We start from the raw sequence: 26,289 nt of genomic DNA, 5'->3' as shown, positions 1-26,289 counted from the left end.
GATCATTTGCAAAGTAGGAAGGATCTCTAATCCTGTTAGGGGCTTTTAGTACAGTATTTAAATAAAGCTCAAAGCTTGAAATTAACCCTTAACCAACATTTAACCCTTAATATAATTTGCATTGATTGTTTGGGTTAATCTGGAATGTGTTTTACAGTATGGGGGAGAGCATCTGCATATTTTATTGTAATAACGATATAATCATTATTTGGTATGAATGAACAAAACACTTGAATGACCACACAGACTTTTCTGAACTTTTATTGCTGTCATGGGATTGAAACAGTGCCAGTGCTTCAGTCGTGCTCTTTAGAGGCTGCTATGGCTTCAGTTGTCCACCAGATGTCACTGTGACTGAAGTCTTGAAGCTTTGAATCATTTTCGGCACAATTGTTAGGAAAGCCTCAGTGCTTCATGAGGCTTCACTTGCCCACCACTATCCAACAGTTGATCTGTTTTCACCAAGCTGCTTGGCAATTGCCCTGTAGCCCTTTCCAGCCTTGTGGAGGTCCACAATTTTGTCTCTGGTGTCTTTTGACAGCTCTTTGGTCTTGCCCATGGTAGTAGTTGGCGTCTGACTGACTGTGGGGTGGACATGTGTCTTTAAAGAGCTCAGACAGGTGCTACTAATTTAGATTAATGAGTGGAGTAGAGGTGGACTTTTTCAAGGCACAGTAACAGGTCTTTGAGAGCCAGAATTCTTGCTGTTTCTCAGGTGTTCAAATACTTATGTTCAGCAGTGCAAGACAAATAAATTCTTTAAAAATCATACAATGTGATTTCCTGAATTTTTTTTTAATTCTGTCTCTCAGAGTGAGAATGCACCTACAATGTGAATTTCAGACCCCTCCATGATTTCTAAGTCGGAGAACTTGCAAAATCGCAGGGTGTTCAAATACTTCTGTTCCTCACTGTAAATGGCTGGCCAGCTAAATCAGAAAATGTGTTGCAAATTGTCAGTGTAGATGTTATTTTGTGAGATAAAACTAATGCTTTGGTTGGTATGTGTATGGTAAGCCTCCTGTATTTTGACTGTAGCACTTTGCCCTGCAATTACCATCTTTCTCACAAAGGTTTCTGAAGAGAGGCTATCCTTCCAAGGCTCACTCAACAAATCAATTCTGCTTTTTGGCTTTACACCGACAGAAAAAAAAGGATCTTCAATATTTGCTACACGTCCTTCATCAGTGAATTGTGGTATTCATGAGGTTTTGAATAGACTGTGTTCCATTGTCTACGAATGTCGTCAAAAGCAAACAGCTCCACAAAGCACCAATTACAGCATCAACTTTCCTGCTTTGCCACACAAGTAACACCGTGTTTGTGTTAAGGCTGGAAAACATATGATGGCTTTGCAATTGTAATCAGCATCATTTAGATGGTAACAAGTTCGCAAATTAGTAAATTCCGTCACTCATTTATTCAAGATGTGCAATTACTGGCATCCAATACCCTAAAGTCAGGTGGAGATTTTTATGAAAATAAATGAAAACACCCAGGAGGAGGTCTTGCCATCTCTTCCAGTAGACTTAATTTAATCAGCAAAGTATCTGAATATTTAAAGAGGTCTAGCATACAACATTTATTGACTCTCTGAATATGTCTCTCTTTATACGTTCAGATGCGGCTGAATTCCTCAACAAAATGATTTAAAACTGACATAATTTGACCTTGTCAGAAGTTGATCTTCTTCCCCGCCATATTTCCTTGAGCACGCTGTGTAATTGAGCCTTCAGGGAGAGTGGAAAGACTATTTGGCCTCGCCTTGTAAGGATCTGTATTGATGATCAGGACTGGTTACCAACCATCTAATCAATAAGTGCAGATACACAAAGAGATAGTAATAAATATGAAATGCTGTAACTTCTCTCGCCTTCACAAGCAGTTGAATAAAAATCACTGACTTTACATTAACTGCATCTCTGGGGTAAAATGTTCTGGAGTAAAAGATATATGCAATTAAATATGTTTCCTAGCATAAAAGGCTATTAACCCTGCTCAAATATATCTCTCAACAATGAAGTATACAACATGGAGAAGATAAATTTAAATCACCGGTCAGTAACCACATCAGAAGCAGGCAGGTTTTCTGCATTTAAATTACATGAATTTTCTATGAAAGCCACGGGCGAATCCAAAATGAAAGCTGCATTAATTGAGAGAGCTGAAATTACTTTTTGCAATGTAGCTTTTGTCATCTTCCTGTGCTACGAATATCATAGCTTTGATGGTGCTTACACAATAGGCGATGCAGCACGATCAGTGGAGCTAGTTTCTTATGTAGGACATTAAATCAGTTTGCCTTTTAAATCTCAACTAATCAGCCCTTTCCAAAAATACCTGGGAAAAAGGGTGCAACTACCGAGGAGGAAAGGATAGATAATTGTTTTGTTTACCTTGATTTAATATTGCATGCCTGTGTGTGTGTGTGTTAAACCACAAGGGTTCAGTAAATTTGCCAGGGCCAGACAGAGGAGAGTCTCAAGCTCTTCATTCACTTTTGCTGACACACAGGTAACCGGAGACCCGTTGGGCCTGGAGAGCCACTGGTGTGTCACTTCACATTTCTAGAAGTCAAAATCAATACCTCATTTAGATTCAGCAACAGGGAAAACATTTTAAAAAAATCACCAATTGTAGCTAAACATGGCCAGACAATCATTAAAATTATGAATTACCACCAATAAAATAACGATTGCAACAAAAAACAACAAATATTACTAGAACAAAATGAACAGTAATATGAAATCAGTTTTTAGTGAACTGTTACCAGGAGCTATGGTGCATGTGAGCCGTATTAAATCATCTCATATAAAAACAGCAGAAACTGTAGTTCTCACTCCAGGAGCTTATAGTCCAACAACAAACATTCTACATTTATTCATCAGATTATCCCAGCAAAGAGAAGCACCACTCCATACCCCGGGCCTCACAGATGTAATATAGCATAACCTAGATTGCAGTGGGCCAGTGCGATGCAGCTGTGGCATCAGGGCCAATGGGAGCTCTTTAAATGAGAGAGTGGCCGTAAACACCGCGTCTACTTTCTCCCCTTGTCGACATTACTAGCAGAGCTGATGACAAGTGCCGAGCAGCCCTCTAGTGCCTTTAATACAGCGGGAGCGTTCTCCAGGGGAAATGCAATCTGTGTCCTCTGTACAGACCCGCCGTCTGCACTTCCCCGCATGTGAGCCGCTATCATATTATACTCCCTGCACTCAAAATGGTAAAGGAGATAGGAAATCGCCTCAGCCAGAGATGAACCAAGAATATAATCAAAAAATTGTGTGGTGCAAACGGCGCAGATCAGCCCAGCATGCAGACCTCCCCTGGCTGAACACTAAACAATAAGCGCATCTATTGGCTTATAGCAGCTTATATGTTTAAGATGGGTGATAAGAGCAGGGATGCTTCCCTCACATAATGATCCAGCACATCTACATAGCCAATAAAAACAGCAGATCTGCATAGACAAAAGACAACACGAGGCGGAGTGTATGAAACAGTTGACCTTGCATATTGCTTGGGTGATTTTTCATCTAAGCCAAACAAAGAAACAAATAAATGTGCTGTCGACTTTTGGCAAAAAGCATAAAAGTAAATCCATTAAAGTGGGGAAAATGTCACAAACGTTTGCTAAGTAGAAAACACACTTTTGTTGAAATGTTTTGTTTGCAATCTGTGCACTGCAATAAATCCCGGTTAAAGCTCAGCCCAAACAGCAGACATAAAGAAACACACTGCACATGCCAAAGAAAATGAGACCCTACACTTCTTTGTCTGTTCAAGTCTTTTTGCCTGAAATAGACACTTGAGCAGCAGATGGATTGTGAGTACAGTTTTGCAGCTGTGTGCAGAGTCAAGTTACTGTGTGTCTGAAGTAAATGTACCAGACACGTGTGTCTGTGTTTGTGTGTATCAGAGATGAGGTGTGTGTAACAGCGTTAAGCCTGAGTGAGAGGTGAAAGGACTGCTGTACTCACAGTTGTGCTCTTGTTTCCCTGTGGTCTGTCGGTGTGTCAGAGTTTCATCCTCTCAGCGTTTCTCCCTGGGCTGGGCTTCCTCTTCCTCTTCTGACCAGAAGGTGTGAGGAGGAGGAGGAGGAGGAGGAGGAGGAGGAGTGGATACACGGAATGAAAACCAGAGTGAGAGAGATAGAGAGAGAGAAAAAAGAAAGAGGAGGGGGTGTTAGTGAGAGAGAGCGCGCTCAGTGGATGGAGGGAGGGTGAGTGGTGGCCTGCGATTGGCCTGTCAGTCCGGGAGAGGGAGCGTTGGTCTCGGCCGTGTCGCGGCGGCGTGCTGCCTGCACCCCAGTCGGTCTGCCAGCGTCTCCGATTTAAATGCCTCAAGAGTCAGTCGCCCGGATTCCTACTGCACACAACACACGCGCGGGCTGACTGGCTGACGACTCACACACTTTGCATCCATATCGCACAGGGAGAGAGAGACTGAGAAGGGGGAGGTGACAAGATTCAGAGGGTCGATGACAGCTTCAGGCTGAAGCTTTGCCTTGGCTCATCAATGACAGGTACCGAGGAACAAGAGATAGAGGGAGGTTCCCCCTCCCATTCACACACTGCTACACACACAAATCACTCCTCTACATCCAGCAACGCCCCACCACCACCTCAACTACCTCAGCTGCAGCAGATGTATTGGAATTGTCACCTCTGAAGTAAGGCTGTGGCAGAGATGTGGGTTAACATATACCATCTAACTTAACCAAACCATAACCAAACAACAATGGGGAGTTCCTTTAAGGTCAGACTGGATGGAAGCCTTTGGAGGTTAGGGCTGGGAGGTGATGCTGAGAGGGAGACAGAAATAGACAGCCATCTGTACTAGATCATACCAGGAAAACAAACATTATTAAACTCCTGTAAAAAAATTCAACTGAAGAAAACTAAAGTACATTTAAAAAAGAGAATGGACAAGAAACCAGAAACTTGGTACAACCCAGTTATATTCATTTAACTGTGATTCATGCTGTTGTCAATACAATTTGACTTCAGTGAGCCAACACCCCTAAACGTTCCAAAAATGATATTCAGCACGATCAAGAAATGCCGTCAAGGATATTAGGCCTGACGTTTCTACAGTCGACACCCAGCTTGCAGCCGAATGTCAAGCTCTGGTATTTCTTCCCTCATTAACCGTTGTGCCCGGTCAACAGCAAACTGACTCCAATTGGCTCCACACAAAGTCCTGTGAATCCTATCTCCGTCCTCTTCACTCCACCAAATTCAATTAAAAAGAGAAATTGGCAATTAGATCACTGTTATGATCCTGTAACAATGATCTAATCTGTAATTCATTGGCTGGTGTTCCCCTGGGGTGGGAGTGGGAGCTGCTTGATGGAGTGGCTCCGAGACTCCTTGGCATTCACCTCGGCTCAGGCGCTGCACAAGGGCACTGGTGGACCCGTGGGATCCCGATGCTACCGGAAGCCGCTATGGCGTCACCTCTGGCGCACTCGGTTGGCCCGCGGCAAGAACACAACCTGTGACACAGTCGTTTGTTTTGTTTTCATATTCATGTGAGCTTGTTTTGTATATGTACTGCATGGACACACACAGACTAACAGCTGATTTGCAAAAAGCAGAAATGTACACAAACACTGGCTCCTCTCATGGGAGGAACATTTTTGCTCCTTAACTGAATTAAGTTAATTCCATTTGGTTAAAGGGGGGTGTGGGGTGGGCGCCAGTTTGCCCTTTCAGGGGCTTCAGGCTAACAATCACACTGAGACATGGTGGAGGTGGAGGTAATTAGAGAAGGGTGGGGTCACAGTCTCTAGACTGGAACCAGTGTCCTGTCACCACCTTTTCGACTGGACTAATGCTACTGGAGCAGAGCTACAGGCCCACCGTATGTGAGCTTTCTGCAACGTTTAACATCACTGCCCTGAAGCAGCAGCCCTGCTTGCGTATTTATTTAAAAGGCAACATTTAATACATTAAAGGATTTTGATCTTATCATCCATCTCATGGTGCTTATATTACGGTACGGGGATAAATGCAGTGTCCTTTACAGCAGACACACACCTACACAGATGCAGAGCCAGTGGCATTGTGAAAACAAACTGACTATCATAAAGGTGTGTGTGGGCATGCAACACACACACACACACGCACAGAGGGACAGTGTGATTGCTCTGCTTCGCTCATTTAGCACTTCTAAGGCATAGATCCCCAGAGGCCACCCATCACATCCAGTTACTGTGGCACACAGACATGACCGGGCCCCACCTGGCTATTCTCACCTCAATCTGTAGACAGCAGGAGGAACTAGCACCATGTTGCTAGCTTTCTCACTCACACACATCACTCACCAAAGATCAAAAATGTGGTCTCGCACACACTCGCACACACACACACACACACACAAATATACTGATATCTCGTATCGAAGATTACAAGGGCTTTCTGTTGTACATACTAACAAATTTGTTACGAATTGCCTCCTCATCTTAAATCACAAAGGTACACTGCTAGTTTTGTAGTCACACTCAGGCTTTTTATGGGAGGTGTAAAGAAGCTCATGAATCCCCAGCCGGCAGCCCTGTAAGAGTAGACAGACTATTATCATTTTCATTCCAGCACTCATTTGAACAAATTTTAATAATTAACATAAAACAAGAAAAGCGTGTCAGCTACAGAGCACCGGTGAGAATAACAGATGGAATAAATGGGAAATAGTGACATTAACAGATACTTTTAAAAGAGACAAGAGCTGCTTTGACTGTTGAGTCATGATGGCATCAGGTGCTGAGATAAAGATGTAATAGCTCGCTCAGGGGTGCTACCGCAACAGATCCAAAAACAAAGATGGGAGGCAGATAGCTAGAGCGGGAGTGAGTTGAGCACGGTGAAAGCGGAGGTAGGTGTAGGAAATGAGAGGGTAAAGAGGTGGAGGAGGTCGGCCGGTGATTAGCGAGCTCCCGTGCTGGTTAAGCTTGACTTGTCACAGGTTGACATGGGATGCAATTATAGGGGGAAGTTTCCCATCCCCTCAGGCATGTGCCAGCCAATGCTGTCAACACTGGCTGATGTGTGGGCTCTTGGCACTGCCAGAAGTGTCACAGGCGCTTATGTGTGCTCAAAACCGTTAACACTCCCATGAAAATTGGCCTTAGCTTTCCTACATGCATTGGATGATGACTATGTGTGTGCATGTGCCTGCGCACACATGCTCAGTTACCTTTGTTTAAGTATTAGTAAAACCCTACTCCACTCCCAGCCTTCCCTCGGTCTCACTCTCTTATTTCCTCTGAAGCTACAAGGTAAAGCCACAACACTTGTGATTCTGCTGGCTTCTCATGCTGTTCCCACATCTTCTCCTTTTCCCATATCAGCCTGCATATGACTCTGCCAGCAGTGTGAGTAAGCTCTATAAGACCCAAGGCAAATTACCTCAGCGGGACACTACACTTCTGTTCCCCTTGCTTCTTTTTGCTTTTTTCACCATCTTCTCTTTTCCCCCTTCTCTGCATGTCACAAATCAAAGTGTGTACTGCAGGACTGGCTGCACGTCGCGGGAGTGCAGCTTAAAACAAATTCAATGTCCTCCACTGGCAGATTCATGTCTATCGTACAGTGTAAAAAAAAACTGCTCCACTAGTCCATTACTTCACAATGAGGGGAAAAAGAGAGAACAGTCTTTTACCAAAGGACACAGATGGTCATCAGGAATTTTCAACCATTTTTTTTAATCATAACCTTTTTTTTTTCAGAAAATAGATTTGTACAAAGACTTCTGTACTACCATCTAGTGGCTTGAAAGCCATGCTTGTGGGCCATCGGGTGCGATTTTCCAGTTCAGACAACTTTTTTAGGAAGGAAAATGGACTGAAATTGGATACTCTAGGAGCTTGAAGTTTCTCTAAACTAGCCTTGGGCAACACAATACTTAGATGCACCCCTAATCCTATCATTTGCTATCATTTCCGGAAAGATCCAAGTTCTAAAGATGCTACCAAGAAAGCAGGTGGAGGCATGGCTCTGGGTCTGATTCCCAGGCACATCCTCACCAACACAGATCTGCACAGTCAAATATAAAGATAATAGTTTAACATGCTTAGAGGAGCATATTCATAAGGCTAACTCTGGGTAGGTGACGCAATGAAAGCATTAGACGGCAGCCTGTTAGGAGGCCTATAGGAGTCACTGGGGTCTGCTGCTGTGTCCTGTTAGTGTTGTTAGCATTAACTACAGTCAGCTGGCAGGACATGTCCCTGTGTCCTCTACCTGAGGCCCTGCTGTGATCACACAGCAGGTGAGCACATGAAGCTTCTTTCCTCCTCACAGTTCATAGCCCAACAGCTTGATTAAATTTGAGGAACAAGGGCTAATTAAATAGGGTTTGATCAGGAAGGAGTAAATTATTTAACACTGCCCACACATACTAATGTATTTTCAGATCCTGACTTTTCTTTGTCGCTTTTGTCTCCTCTGTTTCATTCTGTCTTTGTGTCTAGTCTTTTCTGCAGTTTTTACGACATTTGCACCGCTGCTCTTTCATCTCTTAAATGCTGCCGAGGCACAGTTGTGAAACAGTCATGGAAACAAATGCAGGTCTAGGGCTGGTGGAAGATAACATTGTGTGTTGATTAAAGACATGGAGGGAGACACTTACAATATCCTTTCAAATCCTTTCATAGAAGGGGTGACAGAAATATCCCTCTGTGGACAAATTTAACAATGAGAAGAGTGAAACCCTAACCTATGTGTTTTGAAATAAATAACCTTTCCTTTTTCATTATACCCTTTAGAAACCTGTAGACTGTTAAGAGTGCTTTTTGCTGATGCTGTGATCTAAACAGTATGACCAAAAGTTCACTGAGAAATTCATGTATTCATTCACTCAGCATGGGATGGCATTTTCCATTTCTTTTCTTCAGTGTTGTGGTCTTTTTCTGACAGCAGTGCTCTCCCCGGGCCAATTTCAGACTCTCTGATCACCCACCGCACCATGCACATGTTTCAACCGCTACCGGGTGCTAACTACAAAACCTAAAGCCCATAGAAAACCACTGACCCATGACAGTGTGGACTGGAGAAAAAAGAAACTTGCTCGATTGCCTTGTAAACACTGCATTAGGCATTTACAATCTGTTGTCACTAAATAATTAACCTTGGGACACCCGCTGCGAAAGAGCATTCAAATTTGGCACTCCATCATTACAAGTTTTCTCCCAAACAAACTGAATGAATCACTTATTTAATACCAGGCCAACTGTAACTCTAAACAGGAAATCAGGAGTGACTGCACAAAACTGTGCATACTTTGTAGAGAAAACTACATTTTAATTGAAACTGTCTGATTTTAACAAACTGTCTGTGCAGGTGTAGCCACGTCGCTTAAGGTACCAGTGACATCAAGAAATATGACCCAGGAAGGCTGTTCCATGAGTTTGAAAGTTTATTGGGTGCCTTAATTAAAAGTTATCAAAGTGTAAATTTGTTTATCCTCCACTTTGCAAAGTGAACAATAGTGCTAGTTTGCTCAGATCACACAGTAATACACAGGAACACTCAATTTGATTCATCAGCACAGTGTCTAGTTGGACACATTGTGTTGTGGCGATACTAGAGCCAACTTTTTTTTAAATTTGTTTTGCTCTTGCCAAAGCCCCCTGCGTCAGCGCCCCCACAGTGTCAACATACTGGACTGATTGTCTGTCTGAACAAGGCCTTACTATGCTAACTGTTACTATGTGTAGTCACTTGCTGAGAAAACTGATGAAGAACTAGACGAGGACTGGAGAACACTGAGATGGAAACATTTCTTTTGAAGATGGCTGTGCAGGCAAACTGTTGGTGGAGGGTTGGGTGCTCAGCATCAGTTACATCGGGCACTTGTTTTCAAATGACAGTCTACATCCTCCTGCATAAAGAGTACAGGGTTTCTAGGGCTTGTCGACCAACAGAGAACTAGTTCAGTTCTCCTTCCTGAAACAGTCCTGTCCAGGCACCATGAAGAGAATCAATGCATTTTGACCGCAGCACCATTAAGTTTCACCGGACATAACACAGGCAGCGGTATGCACCCTGAAGTTGTCTTATAGCCCGCTCTTATAAATGGAGGAAGACTAAGATGAATAAAAATAGACCAGATGTCTATACTGAAAGTAAAAGTAAGGTTTCATCAGACGACCAGGTAGGACACTACTCCATTTTGCTGCTGCTGCTGCTGCTTCTTCTTCTTCGTCTCATGCTTTTCTTTTACTTTCGAGGGTTTCGTACATGCCCACTCATGACAGCCACATTGTCACAACACCAATTCAGATCCATCAGGCATCTTGTTCTGGCTTGGAACCTGACCTCTAGGTTCCTGAACCAATCTATTTTTGGTCAAAATGTTCAGAATGTAGTTTGAGAACCAGAACTTCAGTTCTCAAACTAGGTCAAGGAGGTTCGGAAACATGCAAATAAAATTTTCAGGTCTTTCATAAACATGGCTGGGTCAGTTACTGTAGCATAGATTGTTTTGATTCATGAGTTTTAAAACCATATTCTTTTTGGCAACCGTAGGTATTCAGTGATTCATGAGTTTTAAAACCATATTCTGTTTGGCAACCGTTATAGGTATTCAAAATAAGACAACAATTATGAGCAAATTTATGTCTGGCATCATCCCAGGACAGCTCTTTTTTGTGGGTATCCTTAAGGATGTACACTGGTTACACTGGTCCAACACAGCAGAGGAAATGATAGATAAGTAAAAACTCAATAACACTGGTGTTTTCCTTTAAGTACCTCAATGTTCATGATGGTTGGAACAAAGTTCTTAGACTGTGATATTCAAAATTAGAACTAGAGTAATGTTGTCATGGAAACCCAAGTCAGCAATACATGTGGAGCTTTGACATAACACCAAATAAAGAGGGTCCATGTATATAAAAAGCATCTTTTAATAGCCTCTGCACCTCGGCATCATTTTAATTATTTATACATGTTACAGCAAACACAGTTTGCTGTAAAATATCGTGACACCAAACTAAAAAGAGAAAGCAACTTATAGCTCCATTAACAAAGGTATGCAATGGCTTTTTAATGTGCTTTTGCTCTCTGTGCTATAATGTACTGAGACTGTATAGGTTAGGTTGTGTCTGTGCATAATCTAGGGCATATCCATTATGAAAACACTTTACTCCTGTGGCAAAATGATGTTGACCTTTGTGAAATCGAATACTAGCAAACCGTGTCTCATTGTTCAAAGATAATAGCTGGGCAACATCCCTTGTAAGGCAGATGATGCTGCTGGCATGCTGAGTGCCAGCCCTGCTACTGGGTGGGTGTTGGACTGGTGATGAGTCATTCTTCATCTGCTTTAGAGAGACCTGGGTGACAGGTTTCTGTTTTAGCTGCTGCAGCTAAGTGTTTCCTGTCAACAGTGAATTTTACTTCAGTTAAATAAATGACTGAGCAAAATATCCTTTTGTCTTTGCAACACCTACTTAAGGTTTACTCAGCAAAGCATGTAAAAGTGGAGGCGAGGGAGAATGAGAGAGTGAAAAAGAGGGCGAGACAGTGGGCCGGCCACCCTAAAGAAGCCTCGTTCATTCCTCAGGGAAATTGCATCACATATTGATTCATGTTCCCTGCATCTATTGGATACAGAGGGTGAAATTGCTGGTGGCAATTGGGAAATAGCTCTGAGAGTAACAAGGAGTCATTAAGGCATAAAGCCCAGGTTAGCCACCTGAGGACCTTTCACCTGCCTTCACACAGTCGTCTCAGTGGAGGCTGTGTCAGAAGCCACATATACTGAGGAGTTAGATTGCCAAAGCAGCGGGTTCACAGGAACAGATGAGCATTTGTCTCCATTACAGCCCTTACACTAGCAAATAAACAGGGGAGACAGACAATCATTCTACATCACATCAATGACTATAGCACTTTACATTTTCTATCAGTGTAACAGACTCCCTGGGCCATCTCACAATCCTCACATTCATTTTTTACTGCATTACACAAATTCTGCTACTCTTGGGCACAGATGGAGCCTTTACCAGGGAGGGATTTCCACCACTGTTATAACATTTATGGCCCTTTCTCCAAGGCAAAAACAGCAATATCCAAAACAAGGTCTGAATTCTGACCCAAATCTGTCATGCCATCAGTGTACACTTCAAAACAAAAGACTGAAGACAAGACAAAGTCTTCAGTATGAGCCTGCATCAGGTTCAGTGTTCAATCTGTCTACAGAAAGGGTAGCAGCTACATTTCAACACTGTGGCATAGTTTTCCTTGCCAACTAATGTATTCAAAAGGGGTTTTCAACGCTGTGCTCAACCAGCAGAAGCACAATTGAAGGCTAAAGTGAGACAAAAGCAAGACCGGAGCAGCCTTTAGAGACGGAATCTGTGATTACCACTAAAGCAGAAGCAAGTGGGAGGACCAGCTTCACAGTAATTTTAGTTTGTGGGTCTTGGAGTTTGATGAAGAAGCTTAGGGCTACACAATAGGGAGACTGTCATTCTTGTTTTGTATTCTCCGGCTATTCCACACCTAAACAGGCCAAACTAATTATTTTAACAAAATATTTTCTAAACATAATCGAGTTCCTTTTAGTCGCAAATGCACAACAAGAGGGCCCTGTACAATTTCAATTAGATTTTAATCCATTTTTATAGGTATTATCAAATCCAACCATCTGTGTTGCAATTCAAATACTTTAGTATCCTGTAAGGAGTGTGGACAATTTCACACACATCAGGCTCTTACCTTCATGTATAATATTGATTACCTTTCAACTCTTAAAAAAATGAATTGGCTCTGTGCATGTAAATAAGGTGCCTCACTTCACCATGATGTTAGCCTGGTGGTGATTGCAATTTAGTACCATTTGGATAATAAGTGCAGTGGATACTGAGTGCTATTACAGCCATGGACAAGCAGCATATCAATCTCTGTCAGAAAAGCAGAAATCTGTCAACCGACAAGCAGCCAGAGAGGAGCTACGGTGGCTAACACCAGCCGCATAAAAAGCAGAATCCCAGGAGTGATGGGAAAACTAGTTCTGTATAATGAACTGTATACAAGTTTAGTTATGGTATCTTAGCCTCAGGGTGCTCACAACATGCCGGGTACAATAGCAGACTGCATACAGATTCAGTTAATTCAATAACATATCAAGTGTCACATACAAATATTTCAGCATCATCCTTTTAAGTTTCCATGCTTGCTTGCTGTTGGTCAACACAGCTACAGCATGTGTGGCGGGTGCTGTTTTGTGCATATTTGCTGAAGATCTACAATGCTCTGGCTCTCTTCCTGCGGAGCTACCGTTGCCTTTGAGCTGTCTCTCATGGGATCCCCCATAAAAAGTTACCTGATGAGCCACCATCCTCACAGGAAACAGAAGGAGGAGGAGGAGAAGGCGGGTAGAAACAGAGACAGAGAAAGCTCTCATTATTTCTCCCTAATTGCCCACGAGTGACCCTCCTGATTCCCCCCTCTGCAACCAGGTACGGTGCCTCATTACAGGCAGCCTCCTCAATTCTCCCTGGAGAAACCCATGAAAAGGCCATGAAAGGCCTCATCTGACAGGGGCCAGCCAGACTGGACCAATTAACAGGGTTTTTCTTTGCTCTGACTCGCCACACTGCAGTTTGCAACTCATGTATGGTGTGAAACTTGTAGACATCCTAGGTCAGGTTGGGATAGTTTGCACAGTAGGGCCAAGGGCAGTGGCATCTAGCCAATGCTTCAGTGACATTTATATGCTTTTCACGCTTCCTTTCACTTATATTCTTCCTTTTCTAGGAAAACAGACACACGGCTGACTGTAAAAAGCTATTTTTAATATATATTTTGACCAGCATTGAGGAGGAACATTAACTGAGAATTAAGCCACTTTCTATTTAAGACAAAAAAGTTTATTAATTTTGGATCATCACTCAAACCGTGACAGGCCGTTGAAAGGTTAAGATACTGTATAAATGTTTTCGGGGGCCCTGGCATCATTGCTCCATGAAGACTAAATGTAATTGTCTCCCAGCCTCCCAGTGCCAGGTAATGGCCCAGTCAAGGTGAGCTCCCAGTGTCAAGCCAGGAGCATCAAAGACAAACCAAGCAAGTTTGCCAGAGGGCCTGTTTTTGCTTTCACCTGGAGAACTTCATTTTCACTCTCCAAGGCTTGATACATTCAAGTCTGTCCTGATCTTTGTAATGACTGTTAAAAAAAGCCATTCAGACAGCCTCCTGTCTATTTCTATCTATATCTACATGAAAGACAAGACTTTCAAACAGCATTCTCCTTCCTCTTCAGGTCTGACAGACACAGACTTTTTCTTCAAGGTCACATCGATTTCTACTAAAACAATTCAAAGCAAAAAGCACCTGAATGTAAACATCGCTGACTGATAGAATGGAGGACAATGATGGGGGCTGGTGACAATGTTACCACTCAGTGAAAGAGTCTATGACAGTTGCAGTAAAAAGCACCTGAATGTAAACATCGCTGACTGATAGAATGGAGGACAATGATGGGGGCTGGTGACAATGTTACCACTCAGCGAAAGAGTCTATGACAGTTGCAGTGACAGTGTATGTGAGCAGAAAAAAAAAGGAATAAGACAAAGAGGAAGGATTGCGCGGAGTGGGGTTGGACGGAAGAGGGGCACTGATTGGCTTGCCGTCTCATGGGGTCCGTGTTTGCCTGCAGGGAAAGGTCATGGGAGGGAACAGAAGTAACGAAGTGTGAAGGGAAGGCACTATCCTCGGCTCCGGGGCCCTGGGAGACAACCTCGGCAAGGTGTTAATGCAGATGCTGCAGCCTCCCAGGTTCTGTTTATTACACCTTTCAAGGGAAGCCAGCCTGAAGTTTCGACCATCAGTCAATACGGTTGAAGACATGCTGATCAGAAGCACACACTGGCAGCAAATCTGACTCCTGGGCCCACGAGCAAATAGACAGAAGGTGTAAAAAAAAAAAAACCTGCTTGTTTGTTTACTTATTTTTATTGTGTACATTTCATATCATGAACATCTTTTATTCAGAGAGAAGGGCTTAAAATACTGAAAAGGATGCAAGCTAAGCTCAATAATTGGCAATGTCATAAATCCAGTTCACCCCAAGTCTGTCCTCTCTTGTGTCAGGCTCCAACCTTCAACCCCATACTGTGAGCTGTGATAGAGCTGTGAATGACTGCACAGCTCACATCATTACAGGCACTTCATTTTTAAACATCCGCATTTTTATTGTTAAAGTTAATGCGGCACTTTGATATATTTACTGAAAATGATGATTAGTAGAGACAATTAGTTGGCTTTTATCTCCCACTGGCAGTGTTTTTAACGGTTATGTTTCTCAGAATTGGGACTACATTACCCATTAATCTTAATTCCTGTTGGAAAGAGGATGTTGGCTAGCGGTGCTATATATGTGTTTGTCTCAGTGTTTTCCTCCACAGTACAGATGATTTAGAGGAACTATTTAGAAAGCGACTGAAAACTTAATTTTAGCGCCCTTTTAAAGAAGCTTTCAGAGTTAGATTGGAGTCAATGTCCTTGTCAAACCAATATGCAGTTACAAATGTAATTTTTTAATCAAAAGTATCTTTCTTCAACCCTGTTGGACTAGTGAGCATAAATATGCACATTTTGTAACTAAGTGTTTTGATGTGTGACAAATTTATGTCCAGGTCCACAAACAGAACAAACCTGTTGTGATTTTTAATGCTTTAAATGGCCCAGAGCATTCAATGGGATAATTAATGGGAATGGGATTACATAGTATACATAGTATATGAAGATATTTGTGTCTGTGCAAGTGCTGAGCTAACCGAAAAATATGGATGTCATATAAAATGAAATCTTTTCTCTATAACTGGCAGTGTTGTGTTAATGGTGTGCGTCAGCCTTGTTATATTTGCTATGTAAATGTGTCTGCTTTTGTGTTTATCTGTAAAGATTAATTAGATCTTTAAACACGTGCCTGTTTTTTTTCCGCTTTTGTCAATGTTGTTGCCTTCATTGGTGTTTAGTGCTGAATTCTGATTTTAACACACTGTCTTGCTTTGTGTACACAGTAATTAATAACTAGTGTCTGCTGTTATTTGTGTTGTGTTAGTGCAGGATTATGCTTTGTTTTTGTAATGTTAATTCTGGTTGTGCTTTATGTTTTCAGCATTGTGCATCATTATGGCTATGTTTCAGTAATATTATTGCCTGCAACATGGTGGTTTCCAACCAATTTGCATGTTTATAATGCAGGTGCAGTGACTGACACAAAAATTACTCTTAAAAACCATGCTGCTTTTTAATATCAATGTGACAAAGTTTATAATTGGTCATATATTGCTTTGATATGAAGAATAGCTTTCACAATCTGTAAACCAATGAACATACTTATGTATGTTTACAGTATTGTATGTGTTTCAAAAGACAAAGTTGTAACAAAACGACCTTAACACAACCTGATGTTTTACAATCCTTGCTTTGTTTTCCAAAATGGTCCCTGCAGCCACAGCAAAACTGCTGTCTCTTCATGAACTCAAACTGAGAGAGGACCACATGGGAGTTCGACCCTCATTATGTATAAAATATCATTAATTAACTTTATTGAATGAGTCACAGTATGGTTTCCACCACATGGTTCCCTCAGGGTCCCTCGCCCAAGACCCCACCTTGCCCTGTTCAGAGCCAGTGAGCCAGCATCTTTCACATCAGCCCATTCTCTTAGCCGAGGCTGGTTCTAGGTGACTTTTCTCTCCTCTCGTCATTGCTTAGAAAGCTGCCAGTAATTTATAATGTTGTGACAGTCAAATAAACAGTGCTGCTGCTTGCTGGAGTGAAAAGTTCTCTATTAAAGGGAATCAAAACACTTCCAAATGGTGCCTTGAATGGAAATAATCTTGGTGTAAGATCTGTTCTGGGCTGGCTAATTTAAATTTGTTCAGGGTGACAGCTTACTGGAAGAGGGACATAATGAAGTCCATTATCATCAGTGGTGCAAATTCTAAAGAACGATAACTCTCATTATCAGCGCTTTCCTGTATACGAAGAAAATATGTTCTTCCATTATGAAATGTGCTGAGAATGACAACATGGAGCAAACATAAGACGATGTAAGCTGTGACTAGCCTTTGGGAAAAAAAAATGGAATGAGCTAGCTGGAGATTGGACAAGGTTTTTCTGTACAATGCCTTCACTTGCTTTATTTATGGATGAGGTGATGATGATTTTCACCACACACAAAAACACCATGTATTTGATTTTAACACAGTCAACACTATTTGGTCGATAATACTGATACCTTCACAATTTTGTTTGCAGTGGTATGTAACAGCAAGACAGCCAGTGCTTTTATTTACAGCACCTTTTTCTTTCTTTTTGATATCTGAAAGGCCATGTAAGACCTTGAACAATGTCTTCCCACGCATTAGCTCATAAAAACAAAGTCTAGATAATGCCGCTCTATTAGTCAACTAGTGGAAATAACATCAAGTGATTTTTGCCAGAATTAAGTGATAAACAAGGAAATGTGGGAGGTCTCCAGATCTGTAACCCATGATAATCACAGCTTTATTAAACTTAGGAAGCAAGGGCTTCAAGCTGTTTCTCTAATATATTCACTTCAGAGTATATAAATATGTTTGGTGCCAGAATAATCATGAAAAGAAAATTCAGTGCCAACCAAAAATGATGCAGAATGAACTGGAGTGGAGGAAACAGGAAAGCGGGTGTTGGGGGGAGTCACACACTCATACTAATGTGCCATTAAAAGTCAAGAATGCACATTCAGGGACAAGAGACTCAACCAAACACAAAGCGATGCACTGATAACAGAGAAACTGATTTAAAAATACACTGTTCAGTCAAAAATAATTAACGCTTATTCAAACACTTCAATGTCACCACAGCCTTGCATCCATGTAGAACAATTACAGCCATAAAAAAAACATTATATCGACAAATTCCATGTCACAGGAGTGAGTTAATAACAAACTAATCCACTAAGACTGGCATTTTAGTATTTAAAAAGTAGTCTGCATTAGTTTCAGCAGAAATTTATCACATGATTAAAAGTTATGGCCCAAAAGCAAAGATCTGATATTTAGAAAATGCTCTCTAGCCTTAAAAACAAATGGGAACTTGACTTAGTCATGTGATAATACCAAAAATCACATAATCAGGCACAATTCATGAATAATGTACATCTGGAATGGTGCATACGCTCATCAGTACTGTTCTGATTCAGGTAGTTTGCTAGCACTCACAGCATAAGGCTGCTACTGGCAGCCAATTAGTTTAGCTTTGTACAGACTGGAACCTGGGGGAAACTAGCTAGTCTGGCTCTGTCCAGGCTGTGCAGCACCTCTAAGGCTCATTAACATGTTATATCTCATTTGATAATCTGCACAAAGCCAAGGTGAAAAGTGACAACTTGCTGTTTAAAGGGTTAAATGCTGCACTATTCCTTGGCTGAGAGCACTAAGTACTGCTGGTTGCCTGGTAACTACTCCCAACTAAGAAATAGTCTGGACTGGATGGATTCAAAGAATTGATGACCAGACTCAAAGATGGCGCTGATGTACCTGAGTGAAAATGTCTCGCCAAGCAGATTAGCCTCAAAGGTTTTCCCAGCATCTGGGTTTGCTTCCGCACTGTGTTTCTCCCACTGGTCATGCCTGCTTGCCCCACTAATTTCTCATGAGGTCTCACGGGGCGATGCCATGCATATAAAACTACCTATTTCACAAATATAAAGTATTCATAGTTTAAAAATTGATCATACGGAGAGTGTGTTTGCATTTCAAAGTGTCAGCAGTAAGATATGTCTTTTATAATGTTCTATGAGAAAATGATTTTGGGCCTCAGGTGATAACCCCCAGCCCCCACCCTTTTGTACTACAGTATAGTGGTGCCGGAGCCAAAGTGGCAGTGCATTATTTAGCTGAGTGGCAGAGCCATGTTTAGCTGTTTAACTACACATACGACATACACTTCATTTTTTTTTTACCTTATACTGTAAGGTTATATTAAATTAACAGAAATAATCTAACTCAATGTTTCCAAAAATGATTTACTTATCCACAAAAGCCTTCTAAAAGCAAAGAATTGGGGTCATGACTTCTTGTGTACAAATTGTTTACAAAAATTGTTTTGACTGTGAGAAAAAGGAACAGGCCAATCTAAAATGTTTTATTCATTGTGCTTATGCAAGAGTATGATAATCTGTTGACCACAACAGAGAAAGCTGATGGTTGTTACTGGCCCCTAAAATTCCATATCTGCCTATCTAATCAGCACTAATCCTTCCATTAAAATGCATTGCGAGGTCCACAGGACACTGCTCTGGAACATGTCCACTGAACTCTGTAACAGGTTAACGACCTCAAAAAAACCCCTCAGAGCAGTGTTGAAAGACCAGACAGTAGCTACCGTGAAACCATCGTCTTCATTATGAAAATCAGATGCCAAACAAAAGTTGTAGATACGAGTGACTTTCAGGGCAAGAAAGACAAAGGACGCATATCAAACACACTTGTCCTTTAACAGTGTTCGCCACATTCGGCCCGTGTTCCATCTCCCGCACGTTCCTTTTCACCTGCTCCTTCAGGTCAATATTAGCACAAGGAACTCCAGCTACTTGATGTACCCCTGTCAAATTTACCAAACACTGTTTGACTCATGCTATTAAATCTGAAGATGAAAGCATCGCCAAGGGCAAACGGCTCCTAAGGCTATACATAAAATACCTAGACTTTCAACGTTCAACAGTAAAGCACAATTAAGAATTTAAATGGACCTGCATAAATGTGTTTCTGCTGTGAATCTGACTGAAAATTTCATAATTAGTGTCACGCCTGCCTAATGTGGTACAAAGTATAAAGTCCAGCTATCATCACTGATGCCTGGCTGAAACCTACCATCTTTTACTTCAACACTATTTTCTTTTAACTAATAATTCCAACTCTTATTACAGGAAACTGAGAAGGACAAATATGACAACAGACAAATGAGAAGGAAGGGTGAGAGATGTGCAGTGAGGAAAAGAGAAGGAAAAGGACAGGGGAGCTGTGAGAGATAGGCACATCTGGGTATGATAAAGAATCACAGATAAAGCCTCTATGGTGCCAACATGTTCCAGAGAGGAGTGACCAATCAAGATAGAGTGAAAGAGGGAGTAAAACTGTGATAAGAGTGATGACAGAGTGTAAAATGACTCAGTCAGCCTTGGCAGTGGTATTGGCTCTGACCTCACATTCTTCATCCCAGTTCAGTGAAGTCCTGAGGTCCAGGACTCTGCCAGCCGGCTGCAGGACGCAGTTTGGACCTGCCGATTTCAACAAAGGCTAAAAAGATGTAAGCCCAATGTCAACACGTTCTTCTTCAGACTTAATAACAGAATTGCTCATTTGTTTTGTCACTGCTTTCCAAAATGATGCAAGACTTTCTGATCCTGCACCAACGCTGCAACAACAGCATTGTTTGTCAGCGCCCTCTAAATCTCATGTGACTGTTAAAAACTGATTCATACTATATATTTTCTGATGTGCCACTGTGATGGTGATGATAATAATGATGAGGATTATTATTATTAGCATGAAAATGACTTGGTTTTGTCCAACACTGTTGTCTTCCAAATGTTGTCTTTTCAGGACTTTATGTTTTGTCAGTGCCTTTCATAATGATCAGTACATTTCCAGTATAGCCTATCCTGGTGTAACAAGCATAGATTTGATCATTTGGGGATCAAAAGAAAGCTTTCTAGCTTTCCTTTACAGTTGGCAGGATAATGTTGTTTGTCAGTGCCTTTCAAAACTATTACATTAAATATGTACTTTCTGTCACTTTTGGTTGTTCCCATTAAGGGTTACCCCAGCGAATTGTTACACTGATGATTCACATGTTGAAATCTGACACGAGTTTTACGCCGGATGCCCTTCCTGACGCAACCCTGAATCGAACCTGGGCCACAGCGCTGAATCCTAGCCACTAGTCCATCAGGGACCCCTATGTTAAATATGTACTTTACTAAGTACAAATACAAATATATACAGTGTGTACAAAATGTACATTAAATAGTGACTCACACAGTAGGTTTTGATCTACCACTATTATGGTAAAGGTTAGGTTGTAGGTTGCCTACACTCAGGTTCAGTGAGTAGAGCGGTCGTTCCTTGTGTGTGACATACAGCACTTGACCAAATAAAGTGATTATTATTATAAGCTCTATTTCAGGATTCAATTAGGAGCTGTACAGTATAATATTAAAATACAAAATGTCCATTAATTCTTTAGGTGGGTTAGGAGCTCCTTTCCCAGGGAGCAGTTTTTATTTTGGACACATCCATTGCTGCAGCTGTTATGTAAAATGAAACCCTCAGCTGTATCATATAAACTGAAACTGCAACAGGACACTGTCAAATGACTTCACTGACTGGCTCAGAATGGTGTCAGATGACAACAAGAGACTCCAAAAAATGTGTTCATAACACATGTCTGTGCAGCATCATGACGTTTTTCTGGACACTAACCATTTCAAATAAACAGGTAGCAGAACAAACAGGACAGGGATGTATGCATGTCAAGCTAACAAGGAGTGGGTGGAGTTTGAGTAGTCATGTTCTGTAGCATCAGCAAGGTGACATGTTGAAGGTCCTTAGATAGATCCTGGGGAGAAACCACAAATCAAGATGCCCAAAACATTCCTGAGGAAGGACAGTGGAGACAGAGCTGAAGGAGAGGGAATTCATTTGAGGCAGCAAAAAAGACTTGACAATCAAAAGAAAAGTTGTATTCTCATCGTCTTGCCAGTGCATTACTCACAATGGATTTATGCATTTGCGTAAACGAACATTTTCAGAATACTAGACGGAGACAGACACATTAAATGTGAAACCACATCTACAATCCCTCCATTACTCCATAGAATGTGAAACCAATCCCTTTGTTCAGATTTAGTGCAATTCTCTAGATAAATATACTGGGAATTTTCCATTTTCTATCCGCATCACAAATTTTCATAAACAGTTGAAGCAGGGGGCATATTTTGTCTCCTGAATAGTTGACAGTTGCAAAGTGCACACATATTGACAGTGATTAGAATCTGTGAGGGCTCACTGCCAATGAATATTCAAGAGCACCTGTCTGCAGCTGAACCCGCACCTCAACAATGCGTGGTTGGAGCGTTCAATTGGAGTCTCTAAGATGGAGTCCTGCTACACTTGATGAGAAAGCACGTGCTGGGTTACACACTGGTGTGCACTGATCAGAATACACACTTTAGTAAATCTAGTTGGTTTACTCACCCCCAAAGAAACTGATATTTAGTTATTTTCTTACATTTTCTGCTTACTGTAAGTGTGTTTACAACTTACATTGACTGTTTCTTATCATTTTGGCCAGCCATTTGTGGAAAAAAAATAGTCACTGCTTAAAGCCCTATATGTGCAAACTTAGACATGCAACACATTTTTGTTTTCTTTGATGAAATGGCATTCATTCATACTATCTAAATAGAAATGTATCAATTTGGTTCTGTTGTCTAAACTGCTCTCAAAGCAATCAAATACAATAATTGTATTTTTCATGCTGCAGTATATTCTTAAATGTTACATTCAGAGCTATTGTTAAAAACACAAAAATACACTATATGTGTTTAAGTAAGTAATAAGTAGACACCCTCTCTATACACTGGGTGAACGTTTGGTTTTTGACAAACACATATGGCAACAGTTTGGAAAAGGCCTGTTCCTGTTTCAACAAAGGCATTGCCATCATGCACAAAACCAAGTCTGTGAAAGAATGGGTTTCGCAGTTTAGTGTGAAAGAACTTGATTTCAACCCCATCCTTAACCTCAAGAATGAACTGGAATGCCAACTCATAGCACACAATATCAGTAGCCACCCTCACTAATGCTCTTGTCAGGAGCAAATCTCTGCAGTAAGGCTCCAAGATCCTGGGGAAAGCCTTCCAACAAGAGTTTTACAGCATATTAAAACACATAGTTTTGTAATAAAATGTTGTACGGTTACAAATCATGTCAGTAACTTGTGATATTTAAAAAAAACTGATGTTACATTGATGCCATGATGGATCCCAGAAGTGAAGCCACCAAAACCAGATGGCTCTCTGGTGGCTGGTTGCAGTAAAAGTCATATATCCCAACTCCTTCATGTTAGTGGATGGGACATGAGCCAAACTAAAAACTCAAAGTACAAATCAAATACATTTTTCCCAGAGGTGGTTTCTGTGGTTCTTTGGCAGATATTATCACACAGATGTGTGTACAAGTGGTCATTTTTCTGGTAACTTTGTTTTTAACAAGTTATTTCATGATGTATAAAGGGTTGTATTTCAGATGATTTGACACCTTCGATGGGCAGTTTGATACGAGTACGTCACTCAACTACTCAGTTGGTACCGCATAGAACACGGTTGCAAAATGCAATCAACGGGACTGTATTGATGATATTTTGGCTTCACTTTTACATAGAGGAGTGAAGTGGTGATGTGTTGCCCATATTTACATACAGTCAATGAGCTAGGCCAAGCAAACAAGAAAGCCAAAATTTTTGGTATCTGCCCCAATTCTGCTGGATACCCAAACTGAGCTTGGTGCGACTCGTTCGTACCCGAGGGTTCGGGCCACAACTGAACAGAAATCCGGGTCAGGTCCCTGCTGTGCCTCTCTTCCACCACTAGTACATTGAGATGGGAATGGGAACACTATGCTAGGGAAACAAAACCACATAAATCCACCTCAATGCTGAAAGCCAAACTATAACTCAGGAAACCAAATCCCCATCTCTCACATCCAAGATTTTATTAATCTGCAGGAATATAATTTTACCTATTAACCAAATGCAAAAAAATATGCTCACCTGTCTAAATGTTACAGGTCTGAGACACAATGAGGTCTTTTATGATAATGTGAGCTTAATTTTATTTTAGTTGCCTCATGTATAGTGATATAACCTAGTAAATATAGATCCATGTTTTGGATCCCTGCCTGACAAAGCCAGCTGGTTCAGATAAGTGTGTGATGCTTTCTCTGGCATTGAAAGCAAAATAGGTGGGTGGGTGGCAGTGAATCAGTTTCAGGGTCTGGAATTGATATCATTGTTTGTGCAATTTAAATGATGATAATATTTAATAAACAAGACACAAAAGACCAATATAAACCATTATCAGCAACACTACACCATTTACCACAAATGTTCAACTTGTCAAAGCAAATGTTAAAGAATTTGATAACAATTTGGCAGTTTGAGCTTTACTCTGCTGAACGCATTAGTAACCAGCTGCAAAATAAGCAGCACTTACACAAGACCACCTATACAGGGATTATCATGAACTGTTTTTGCAGGTTAGCTGTTAACCACTATCATCTGTGAAAATGCAGTATTTTGTGTGGAGTGAATGCCGCTATAGATAGGAACTGTAACCCTGCCATTCTGTAACTATGGAAACAATAATGAGGTCACTGTGCTATTTTAGCTGGGTTTACTTGGAGATCATTATTGACATCACCACACTTTCAGCTGAAGTTTATGAAAGTTCAGTGAGACAGAACCTCGGAAACTGAGTGTACTTGTCACATACCGAGCTACATTAAGCTGTGATGCTGTCGTCTATAACCTTGAGTGATCTCACAAGGAGCTCATTAGTCACTGCAAACAGTTCTATCCTATTATCAGCCATGTCAAAATCAGAAAAAATTTTTAAATTTCAACTTGTTTTTTCACTGTAATTGCATTGTTTGGCCTTCAATCTTCTGAGAAAATCTTTATCTCTGACCTAAAATTCTTTTCTGAATTAAACATTTGTTCTGTGAAAGACAAGCTGTACCGAGAATGTGTCAGCTCTGCTTCACAGAACATATCTGAAGATAGTTTTTAATAAATGGTTCCCATCACTCACTAATTGAGCTACTTGTGTTGGGACTAAAAAGTCTAAAATGGAATAAATTTCTACTGGAGCTTCTTATGTTCACAGAGTGGGTTCGGCATCATTTGAGCACCCTATGATAATCCCTCCATCATTTTAAACATCTCAATTTAATAAATGGCTTAATTAAAGGGTGAACCAGGCTTTTTTAGAGGTGTAATTTGACACATAAGAGGAGGAGATGAACCTGGAAGACTCATCCAAGTTTGCAGACTATGATGTGGGCGATTGAGGACAAATTAAGAAAGAAATGAAAGAAACTAACTAATTGAGCTGCTCTTTGTTGGGAATAAAAAAGTCAAAAATGGAATAAATTCCTACTGCAGCTTCTTACATTCACAGTGGGGGGTTCAACATCATTTGAGCACCCTATGATAATCCCTCCATCAATTTAAACATCTCAATTTAATCAATGACTTAATTAAAGGGACACACTGAGTCTAGACATGCAAACCCAGTATTATGTGTCAAATTACACCCCTAAAAAAGCCCGGTTCACCCTTTATTTATAGCCTTAATTTAGGCTTCAGAGTAACCACTGAAATGTATAAACTGAAGAATAGATAATGGTCTGCTTCTGTCTCAAACAGAAGAAGAATGAAGGTTGGTCGAATTGCTTTGTCTGTAAAATAGATTGCTGAATCTCAGGAGACGGAGGACGAGGCTTCTATTAGCTAATGTTACAATGGCAAAATAATTACACTTGTAATTCCACAGAACCTGGAATCTAATGTTTTCTTTTTTTTTGTATTTGTCAAATAGCCTTAAACTCTCTGTGCAAACAATGCAGTCTCTTTGGTCTGACGCATCGTTTCATACGCAGACTAACCTATAGCTGCTGAAAGCTGCTCCGTGGCTGGTTATTCTCTATGACTATTCAAGGTTTGAAAAGTGGGGCTAATTTACCCACCAATCTTTGACAATTCAGGGTGGTGAAGCCGAAATAAAAACAAAAGGGCTGTAGGAGTGTCACAGCTGAGAGACCCCATGTCCTGTCCCATCTTCAGCTTAGTTAATGCACCTCCACATCTACAATCAGCAAAAACGTAACCGTTTGTTGATGCAGACTGCTCTCACCAGAAAAAGCACACAACCTGTCCTTTGTTCAAATGTCTAAGTTGGTCTACCTGTCTGTTTAGAGAGAAGAACCCCTTATGCTAATTATGACAGATGTCACTCAAAAGCAAGGTTAAATGTTGTTAAAACTTCACAAAACAGAGTAGGGAGGAGGCATATGGCTGGATCAACTAACTATTCAACACCAGTTTACCAGGTAGTTTTTGTGTCTAAACATAAACAATCAGCGTTCAAATATCAGAAAGGTGAACAATCATAAAAGCATTTTGGAAGGCATAAACATGGTTGTACTGCTGAACGAAGCAT

General features: G+C 41.1%; 1 protein-coding gene across 6 annotated transcripts in view; it reads right to left on the bottom strand.

The window, feature by feature from the left end:
• The window catches only part of LOC109962837 (RNA binding protein fox-1 homolog 3-like), a 483,365-nt gene that overhangs the window by 381,761 nt on the left and 75,315 nt on the right, over positions 1-26,289 (bottom strand). For 4 of the 6 annotated variants that reach the window (XM_020604885.1, XM_020604889.1, XM_020604887.1 and 1 more), the window contains one exon: positions 3,984-4,073. The gene's annotated coding sequence lies outside the window, so the exon portion shown is untranslated. Of the gene's footprint in view, positions 1-3,983; positions 4,129-26,289 lie in introns of those variants that run through there. The other 2 variants (XM_020604886.1, XM_020604890.1) reach the window with 2 other exon arrangements.

This window comes from Monopterus albus, unplaced genomic scaffold, assembly GCF_001952655.1.
Source record: "Monopterus albus unplaced genomic scaffold, M_albus_1.0 scaffold68.1, whole genome shotgun sequence".
Classification (NCBI taxonomy): Eukaryota; Metazoa; Chordata; class Actinopteri; order Synbranchiformes; family Synbranchidae; genus Monopterus; species Monopterus albus.
The sequence above is the reverse complement of the archived record's forward strand: the minus strand, read 5'-3'. Positions and strand labels throughout refer to the sequence as shown.